Genomic DNA, 10,392 nt, shown 5'->3' on the forward strand with positions numbered 1-10,392 from the left:
AAAATTGATGCTGAAGTCATTTCCACCAAAAGTCATTTTTCAAAACCTTTCAAAGATACAAAGTTCAATGTTAAATAACATTCCCTGAGCTTTTTTATTTTCCTTCATTACCATTTATTTTCATTTGGCACGGTTTCCATCCTGCAGCCTAGTGGATTTCTTGGTTGTGTGAAGGCAAGTGTACTTTAGGGCTGTTTTGTTAAGGGTTGTATCAAGATGTCTTGTGGCTATGAACTTTCCAAAGACCACAAATTGTATGGCGTAATTTGAATATGAGTATGTTCCTCTGGTTTCAGTGCACGTTTTTTGGCATGGCTGTATGTGTGTGGGTGGTTGGTTGTGAAAGGCAGTGCCGTGTGTGTTTGTGTCTTTGAAGTAACTCTTATTCTAATGTCGAAGTCTTCCCTACTCAATCATACTGTTTTAGATAGGAAAGTCTCACAAGCTCCAACTGACAGATTTGGTAACAGTGTAGGGAAAGAGACAAATAAAGTAGTTTACTCTCCTTGAGAGAGAGAGAGGAGAGAGAGGAGGGGGGTTACAGAAGGGAAAGGGGAGGAGTTTTCCCCGGCTGAGTTACCACAGTGACAGACAATCTCAGTGTGTGTGTATGAGTATCTCACAGGGTGTTTTGTTTTTTTCTCTCACATGCTGTCAGCATTACCACGGAGGGTCTTCAGAGACTGGCTGTTTTCTGATTAGCGTGATCTTGTAGGACTGAAGAAGACTTTGGATTAGTGGAGAGCTGCTGTATCCGTCGTAGTGCAGAATCTACTAGGGGGTAAGTGACTCTCAGATTAAACATTTTGTCTGTCTGTTTCTCTGTCTCTCTCTCCACCTGTCTCTGGAATTCTGCCTGTCCACTTACTCAGCCTGCAGTCACAGCTCTCCATGCCCGAGCAAGTCATCCTGAAAGTTTCTTTCCCCCACTTCTGCGTGCCTTCACTGTGTCCTCCCCTCCTTTCATCTCTGAACTGTAGGTACCTCTGCAATATTTTTCTTGCTCTCTGAATTTGGAATGTTAGTACTGTAAATAACCTGATCTTGATTTTTTTTTTATTCGATTTTTGGTCAGAATGTGCAGTATATGGATATATAATGAAAAATGTGTATACTAGGTGTTGTAACTGACTAAGATACCTTTTTTTTATTTTTTTTTTTATAAAATATTTGAGACTGTAATTAGCTTTTTTTTTTTAGGTAGGTAGGTTATTTTAACAGATAAATTACTCATAATACTCTGCTCCTAGATCAGTGGTCCTCAACCTCCAACTCCAAGGCCCCACATTATGGACAATAATATTCGAAGGACTCCTTTTTTTCTTTTTTAAAACTTATTTTAATCTATGGGAAGTTGGGAACTCATAGTTCATGTACATTAAAGAAGTAGCTGCAGAAATTAAAATTCATGAAATTTCAGGATTTCAAGTTTTAGGAGCTAATTGAATTTAATATAAATAATATAATTTTTTTTGTAGTCACAATTTCTATCTGATAAAATATTTTAGAATTTGGCATAACTAGAAATGTATATCCATTATAAAATGGCCCAAGGAGTTTTAGTAATTTACATGACTTTTACAGGTCTGTAAATCATATGCCTACTTTTAAAATTAAACCATGTTATATATCCAGGGTTTTCAAGAACGTGGAACCCTGGTTCCTCAAAAGATAAAAAACGGTGCATGGAGGGCTAAATGTATTTATTTATTTGAGTGGTTTTAGTTTAACTTAATGCCTGTTTGTGTTTTGTCTTATTTTAGAACATTTTAAATGTAAGGGTGCCCCCTTGGAAGTTTGCTGAAGCTCCTAGTGGGCCCTCTGGTAGAGAACCACTTCTCTAGATCATATCGATACCTCATACATTTGTTATTCTATTTCTATTTTTAATTTTGGACCATTCTAATACTTGAAAAGTGTTTGTTCGGTTCTAATATAAACCTTTTTTTACTTATACATATATGTACAGAGAGTGATAGGTGGCGTTAATGTTGTGCTTGTGTGTGTGTATGTGTGTGCGCGCACTGACAGATGCCTGCACGGCTCAGTATTTTTTTTAAATAGCCCTGTTAAGACTTTGTGTGCCGTGACTGCATTGAGTTCACACACCATTAACCTCACACATAAATAAGACCGTTCTTACATCAGCTAGGTCAATGAGGAGTCCAGATGAATGGCTGTTGAACTTTTGGGCTGGCAGGATGAATGTGACTGTTGATTTAATAGTGCTGCAGCCCATTTGACACCTCAGTCCAAGCGCACTTTAAATTTATCATTACAAAGTGTAGGAGGACTGAACTGAACAAATTCTTCAATTTTTGGATTATCATCGTCGTCTGTCTGTTATGTGTGTAGCACAGAGTAGGATATAATAGTAAATACCCCTGACTGCCTTGTCACAAGAATAGCCACTCAAACCTGAACTGACAAACATAGTGCCCCGACCAGATCCCTGTTACCCTAGACTGAACCCCTTTTGAGTTGCTGCATGTTTGATTGATGATTTATTCTTGAAGATGAACCTTTAGATCAAATCATTAAGATGGCCAATTGGTGAAGGTTTATTACTCTAAGTGAATTATGTTGAGACCCCTTTGTGAACCCTGTTCTAGTGTGTGTACAGTGTGGTGCCGTCACGGCTGGGTGCTTCTATGCACTACAGCTGGACCTGAAGGTACAATGTTTGACCCAGAGGGCACTGAAAGTGTGGGAAACAACCCCACACTATTGCTCTGTCCTGCAGACTTCTTATCATCACTCCGAAATGAGGAATTGATCTTATGTGTGGCAGTGAAAATATTTTGGAGTGCTTCATGGATAAGTCTTACCAAGTGAAAAGTATGTTTTATGATATAAACTTTGTTGCAGAGAGATTGTGGAGGCACATGAATGTATTTATGTCATTTGAAGGCATGTGTTATACTGCCAGCACCAATTGAAGTAATCAGAGATTGGCCTCAAAGTAGATGTGTAAGACCTCTTGACATTTTTATCAGTGTCATGTGGGTAAAATAAGCACTGCCTGGTAGAGCTGTCACTAAAATTCACAGGCCCAGGACAAAATGTTTATGGGTGGGCCCCCTCTCTACCATAGAGGACCCACCTCACAGGGCCCCAGACAACTGCTGCATGGTATTATGGGTGATTATGAGTCCGTTTTTAGCTTGAACAGAAAAGAACAGAGAGGGGAAAAGAACCAGGGACAGGATATTGCAGAATGTCTCTAGCAGAAAATAGTGAACATTGCCTTAAAATTCAATTTCCTCTGTTGAAGCTCCAACCATCTGCCTTCTCCCATCTATATCCCTAATACTTATGTGCTCATGGATTGCTTACACGTAGATATGAGAAAGAAACTGAAAAACATTGGCGGTTAACTATGTGATGTGATGAAATTAAGCACTAGGTTAGGGAAGTTTTTCTCTGACACCTAGCCCTGGCTCTGGATTCTCTGATTTTCATAACATCAGGATATACTCTTCACTTTTCTATTCAAATCAAAAGCATATCTTATCTCTCTCTCACACACGCATTGTTTCTTTCTCTCTGAATATCATGTGTTTCATGTTAAATTAGACAAACAGTCTGGTGATTTCCCCAGTGATGGTATCTAGGTCTCATTCAGTTTGCTCAACGGGGGAAGATAGAGTGGGTCCAGAACAGAGTTAGCATTAGCACTCCACTATGGATTTAATGTTGAAATCAGGAAATGATTCTCTCACAATGTCCATTACATTTATTTCAGTAGTGTTTCATTTAGTTCCTTGAACATGATTACAAGAGGTTTTGAACATGCAGTCCTTGGCCTTTTTAAATGAATTCAGAATGGTGATGCTTGGATGAAAAAAAAAGAAGATCTTAAGCGATCTTTACACATACATTTTTTTAGTTGTCATTGTGGGATGACAGTTGGATAGGAAAAATATTTTGACCTCTTTTCTTGGTGGTCAGACTGTAATATTTTACAGAACACCTTAAAGGTGCTCTAAGCGATGTTGGGTGATGTCACTTCTTGTTGACGTTCGAAGTATTGTCAAACAAAACGGAGGCTAGCTAGACCCTCCTCATCCTCATCCCGTCCCCTCTCCCTGTAGTTTTAGTGATACTTCATTCAAGGTGTAATGTCGCCAAGTTAGATAAATGCTTTCATATAATGCAGAACAGAATGCAGAAAAAGAAACATTACCAGAAAAAGACGATAAAACGTTTCGCCACCCGAGGTTATAACTTTAGCTCCCATACAAGGACGCAATAATGGCAAGTTAACGTTAGCTTCGCGTTTCCCAGTGAGCATAAACAACGGCTCCGTCGTAAACAAATTTAGTCAAAGTTGTCAATAGGCTATGAATGAACATTCAAATTCATAAACAGTTGGTGAAAACAATCATTCACACAAACTGTCGCCCTACTGTGAGTTTGCTTGATCATTTACAATAGAGATCGATCGCTAGCTGCTAGAAACCTATATGTTGTATTCACCAAAGTTAGCGCTGACTGCATTGTTCTAGCTAATTATATCCTTGTGTTTGTTAGGCGAACATGAAAGTCCATTTAGAAAAACCAAACTGGATTTACCCACCTGTCCAGCAAAAACAGAGCTACCTGAATGTCGGATTGGAAGCCCTTCTGCTGGCGGAGTTCTCGCCACCTTTCAATGGCTTTTCCAATGTAAATTCGGGACTTCGCGCATTCCTTTTCCTTTTCCCTCTTCTTTACATTTTTGCAATCTGTTCATCGGAACGTCGTCTCTTTGGTTGTGTGTCTGCCATATCAAACTTAAAAGAGTTATAATTCTAACTTCCCTCTTCATGTTTCTCTCTCCTCCACACCCCCCTTCATGTGTACGCGCACTAACCCCACCCCCAAACCCTTCTTGTCGGTTATTGGCTGGAACACTGTTTGTTATGTTTCGTGGTGCGGGTTGCCCCAGTTTGTTTTTGTTGCTGTTTATGGAGCCTGGGCTGTCTACAGAGACCGCGTTTTTTACAGTGTGTTCAGGGGACATGCAGCTAGCAGATAGTGAGGTGACGTTTGCTGTATGTGACAAAAAAATGTTTGGCCTAAAAAACGTGTGACATCACTTAAGACACGTTTAACTCTTGTTTACATCCACATGTTGTTCAGTTTCTCCACATCGTTTATGAATGGGATATCTGATAAGAACTAGCAGTGTTAAAACAAAAACAGATGCTCATAAAACCCAGATCTGGTTCGAATCTCTCCTGCATCGCAATGAAGGCCTGTTGTTTCCTGTTGTCTCCTGTTCATTTAGTGAACCACTTAAGGATCTGTCTGTCTCTTCTGCCTAAATAATGTTTTAGATAACAAAATAAAGATAGCGGTAACTAAGAGGGTTGAGGTGAAGAGAGAGCAGTCGAGAGAATAACACTGAACTTAGTGACTAAAGCCACATATATTTAATGCTCAGTTGGGCTTGGGTGGACCTGCTCAATCCTGCAGTGATGTAACACTAAGTCTCTCTCTGCTGACTCTCAACATCCCTTCATCCCTGTCACCCAGTGGTTAAGAGGTTAGAGGAGTCATAATCCTGTTTTGCCAATTTGTTTTCTTTTTCAGAAAGTTTTCACTGTGAATAATTTGAAGATTGGTGTATGCATCATGTATAATTTTTTCCCAAAAACCCTTATTCTAAATGCATCCTCTCTTTTCATTCACTAAAGAATAATGTCTTGAAATCATTGTTAAGGTGTGAGAGGCCCGGCTTGGATAATAACATGAACGCTTGCTGTCTAGGGCAGTTGTTCTCAACCAGAGGGGGGCATCAGAAAATGAAGAAAGTAATACATTTTTCTAGTTTTGTCAAGCTTTAAAATATTTTATCAGGTAGAAAGTGTGAGTGAGAATTTTTTTTTTAATTAAACAAAATGTTGAAGACAACAAGTCAAAAAGGTTGAGGGCCACTGGTCTAGGGAAAATAGACTAGCCAGAGCATCTGCTCGTAATTTAAATCAATCCCTATGGGATTAAAAATAACATTGGAGTCAGTTCAACAAAGTGTATGCACGTGTCTGTGTTTGTCAGATTGGAGATTCCCATTTTAGGTAAACTTGTGTTCACGCTGTAAGGCCTAGGGTGTGACTCAATCAATCAGCGCACTACCAAGTAATCATGTTGCGGAAAACCTGAGTCATCGGTGATCCAGTTACTTGGATCAAGGTCCTTGCATTGCCCAAATTTGGGGTATAAAAAGGAATGAGGAAATAGTCTAGGACAGGGATGGGCAACTTCAGTCTTGGAGGGCCACTGTCCTACAGAGTTTAGCTCCAGCCCTGAAAAAATCACCTGCCTGTAACTTTCTAGTAATCCTGAAGACCTTGATATGCTTGTTCAGGTGTGTTTGATTAGGGTTGAAGCTAAACTCTGTTGCTGCGTCCCAATTCGCTTACTTATACTACGCCCTAAAAGTATGTACTCTTTTTGTGAAGAAAAGTACATACTTTTGAGTGTGTAGCTAAAGAGTAGGCAAGGTTTGGGACATACTATCACGTCATCTTTAACGGACAGCTCTGTCGCGTGCTGCGTGCAGCTGTCACCGTAAACTGCCCTGTCAATTATCTTGTCACAGTTAAAATCCTCCATTCAATCTAATTTGATTTCCTACCGTTTCAGAGAGCAAGACCCAGTCGTGGGTCTTTCATCCGGATACTCTCCTCGTGTTTGCAATTTGAATATAATGATGCATTTAAAAGTTAATGGCTAAACGTATCTTTACAAAAGTTCACAATGCTGCTGCAGATGCAATATAATGTGGACAACATTGAATAAATTCATTTTCGTCAGGTTAGATAATGATAATTAATCACTCAAACCTCTTTATCTAAACCTCTCTACATAACCGCGGGACTCACGCGTCCTCCATGTCTGTAGTTTTTTAACACTTTTTACTCGTGTTTGTAGTTCTAACCGAAACCTCGTCCAACGCGCGATGGGTTGTGGGCAATATCAGCCGTTAGAGTGTGCATCGATCTACACTTCGGATTCTGACCGGAAATAGTAGACCATCCGGGTCTCTTTGGGACACTCATTTCAACATACTACGATTTGGGACGTACTAATTCTATTTTCGAATACTATTTAGGACAGATAGTATGCGAATTGGGACGCAGCATGTAGGACAGTGGCCCTCCAGGACCGAAGTTGCCCATCCCTGGTCTAGGACATGGTGAAGCAGCATGCAAAAGCACCCTTCTGATTAGACACAGGTGAGTGAAGTCATCAGGGCTCCACCTGTTAGTGAATTTCTATCCCTAAATCACATTACTAATACACTTCCTAACAATAATGTTCAGCCCTTTAATGATACATAATTTGTCTTTGGCTGCATCCAAAATTGCATACTCTCTGAGTAGGTACTTCTTTTTAATACAATGTACTTTGCGAGGGAAACTAATTTTCTTTGAAGACTGGATCATTTATTCTGTGAAGCTGAGGTTAGGGGTAAATAATGTTGGCGAGTCTTAGGCTGCGTTTACACTTGGCATTAACATGCGACCTGTATCCGGATGTTGTCCACATACACATTGAAAAGACAAGTGTAAACGTGCTTCTGATCGGAATGTTATCCGATCAGCATGTCCAGGTTCGGAGGTAGTCGAGGACGCATTGTGATCGGATCTCAGTGTAGTGTAAACGCAATCCAGCCACCGTGTCTGCATTCACAGGTGGACGTCATATAAATCCCCGCCCAGTCTCCCCGCGTGGCTGTCAGAAAATAATGGTCAGACGCAGTTTAGACAAGAAATTAAACTTATTTGAACCTTACAATAAACGTCAATCTTTAAAACAGTTTATTTAGACTTACATGATAGGCTACTATGGCCCCGTTTACACGAAGGGAAAACGCAGATATTTCCCTGCGGTTTGGCCCCTCATTTACACGAAAACACCGTTTTTATCACAGAAAACGATTATTTCTAAAAACTCCGGCCAAAGTGGAGATTTCTGAAAACGCCGGTTATGCGTTGTTGTGTCAACTGGGAGAAACGGGGTTTTAGGTTCTCTCTTGTCGATTCTGAGGATTCTGATTGGCTTGCATGGCTTTATCCTTCTCCCTACACTGCCGAGTGCCGCCCATAGGTTTGGCATAGTTATGATGGCGCTCGACAGCGTATTTATGTGGGTGTGTGCACGATGTTATTATTGAAAACGGAGAGGGGGGGAAATATTCGTAATATTCTAAATACCCGGCTTTGTGTAAACGTGGCCTATGTGTGTCATTTTTCATTTTAATTGTGCAACATTATCTGAACGAGGCGATCGCCTGTACAATCACAGTCAGTCAGGAGATCTTAATGAAGAGCTGCACGCTGCTTTGCAGAGGAATAATCGGAATCGGATTTGTTTTTATGTTTTATATGTTGAATGTTTTATTGTTTCAGCATGTTTATCAATCTCCCATTTCTGTCAATATAGTCATTGCAGGGTATAACCTTAAACCCAGATTAGGGCTGGGCGGTATGACGGTATATATCGTTACCGCGGTAGAAAATGTCAACCGTAACAGATTTTTTTATTCCGTGTATACCGCGACAAGTGGGCGTGGTTAACTCGCGTGCAATGTGCGTGAGACTGAAACACAGCGAATTGCAAAAAGAAACACGGAGAAAGCAGATCAAGAGGATCCACAAAGGAATTACATTTTCTAAAGGGTTGTTGTTGTTAACGTGATATTTTCGGGGGGAAAGGCGCAGCAGTCACTAGAGCAGTGCAGCACCCAGGCTACAGATTAGTGCACGCTCGTAACGGGGAAAGCTGGACAACAACAGTTCATATATCAATATCGTAACGAATAGAAATAACCTTAAATAATGTATAGTTATCTGCATCTTTCCGTCTCTTATGTATAGTTTTTAAACACGCAAACAGTTTGGCGCCCTTGGTAATGAACATCCTGCTTGAACCTGTTAACCTTCACCAGTGCGTGGGCGCTCTGAAGCGTTTTTTTTTTAAATAGTTCAAAGTTACTATCATATTTAATGTTATTAACTTGACAAACTATACATCATTAAAACGATATAAGACTCAAGTTTCAGTATTTGACCACTATTGTATTCTGAGAAACTTATAGTGACAGTTATGTCTTAATTTGTGTCAGGAGTTATGAAATTAAAAAACGAGTCGTTACCTTTAATATGAATTATGAGCGTCAGCTGCTCTCATTCAGAAAAAAACTCCCGTGCGATCGTCATGACAGTGCTTGACAAAACAACGTCCATCAGGGCTTTTAGCTCAAACATGTGCAGATTTGGAGAAATATTGATAGATTCTCATAAGTTTACATCAGATTTCTATAGACAGGAATAATATTTATTGAATTTATACCCAAATGCGTCGATGTAATCATTTTGAGCGCTGGATACTCTGATGTGTGTTATCCATTCATACTGAAGTCTGAGGGCGCTGTTTGCACAGTAAAGTCCATATATGGATCACATGAAGAAGAGCCATAATCATGTGACATTCAGGAAGTCCTGACACATAAACAAAGCTATCCGAGATCGCTGTAAAGTGCAGATAAATATGTTTTGAAGACAATAAACATGATTGCAATGATATTTGATTTACCTGTGTTCTTCGAGTCATGTCAGGTATTTTCATAATAATAGATTATATGTATAATGTAATGCTAATCGAGATAGACTTTCAAATTGTGCAGAATACAATAAAATAATATATTTTCTATCTGATTTTTTTATCTGAAGCCAAATCAGATTACAGAAAGTTATTTAAAACACTCGACTTGCGCTGTAAAGTAAGTTTGGAGCACAAACATAGTTTTATTCTCATAAATTGTCGTGTATTGATGGTGTGCTAAGCTAACATGCTAGCTAGTACTGAGCACCTGCTACCTAACTTCGGTGTAATTTTTATGATTTTTTTTCTAAATAAGAATGCTTACTAAAATGTTTCGTTTTTCAAAAAGGGCATTTGATACAGTTTCACTGTGAAGTGAGAACTTTTATAAAAGAAATGAGGGATTGAAACAGTGTGAATTGCTAGTCGTTAGTGATTATAATGCAGACAAAAGAAAAGCATATTTAGAGCAATAAACAGGCTGGAGAGGTGTGAATATGTGCAGGGGAGACTGACACTGAATGGGGCTCGTTTTTGCATCACAAAACAATAGAGGCAATAGACTGAATAGATGCTTATAAGATGACAATAAACACCAGTCTAATCAAAATAAAGTCATATGACATGATCTTGAAAAACATTGAACTAAATACAGAGTTTTAGACTTATCATCTTCAGATTTTAAATATAACATGGTCAGACATGTGGCTTTAGCTGCAGTGCATTTCTAGATTGCTACAATGCCAACTTCAATTTTATTTTCATGAAGATGTTTCATAAAAATAAATGTATAATAAT

The sequence above is a fragment of the Rhinichthys klamathensis genome, unplaced genomic scaffold (genome assembly GCF_029890125.1).
Source record: "Rhinichthys klamathensis goyatoka isolate OS25496 unplaced genomic scaffold, OSU_Roscu_1.1 h1tg000232l_1, whole genome shotgun sequence".
Classification (NCBI taxonomy): Eukaryota; Metazoa; Chordata; class Actinopteri; order Cypriniformes; family Leuciscidae; genus Rhinichthys; species Rhinichthys klamathensis.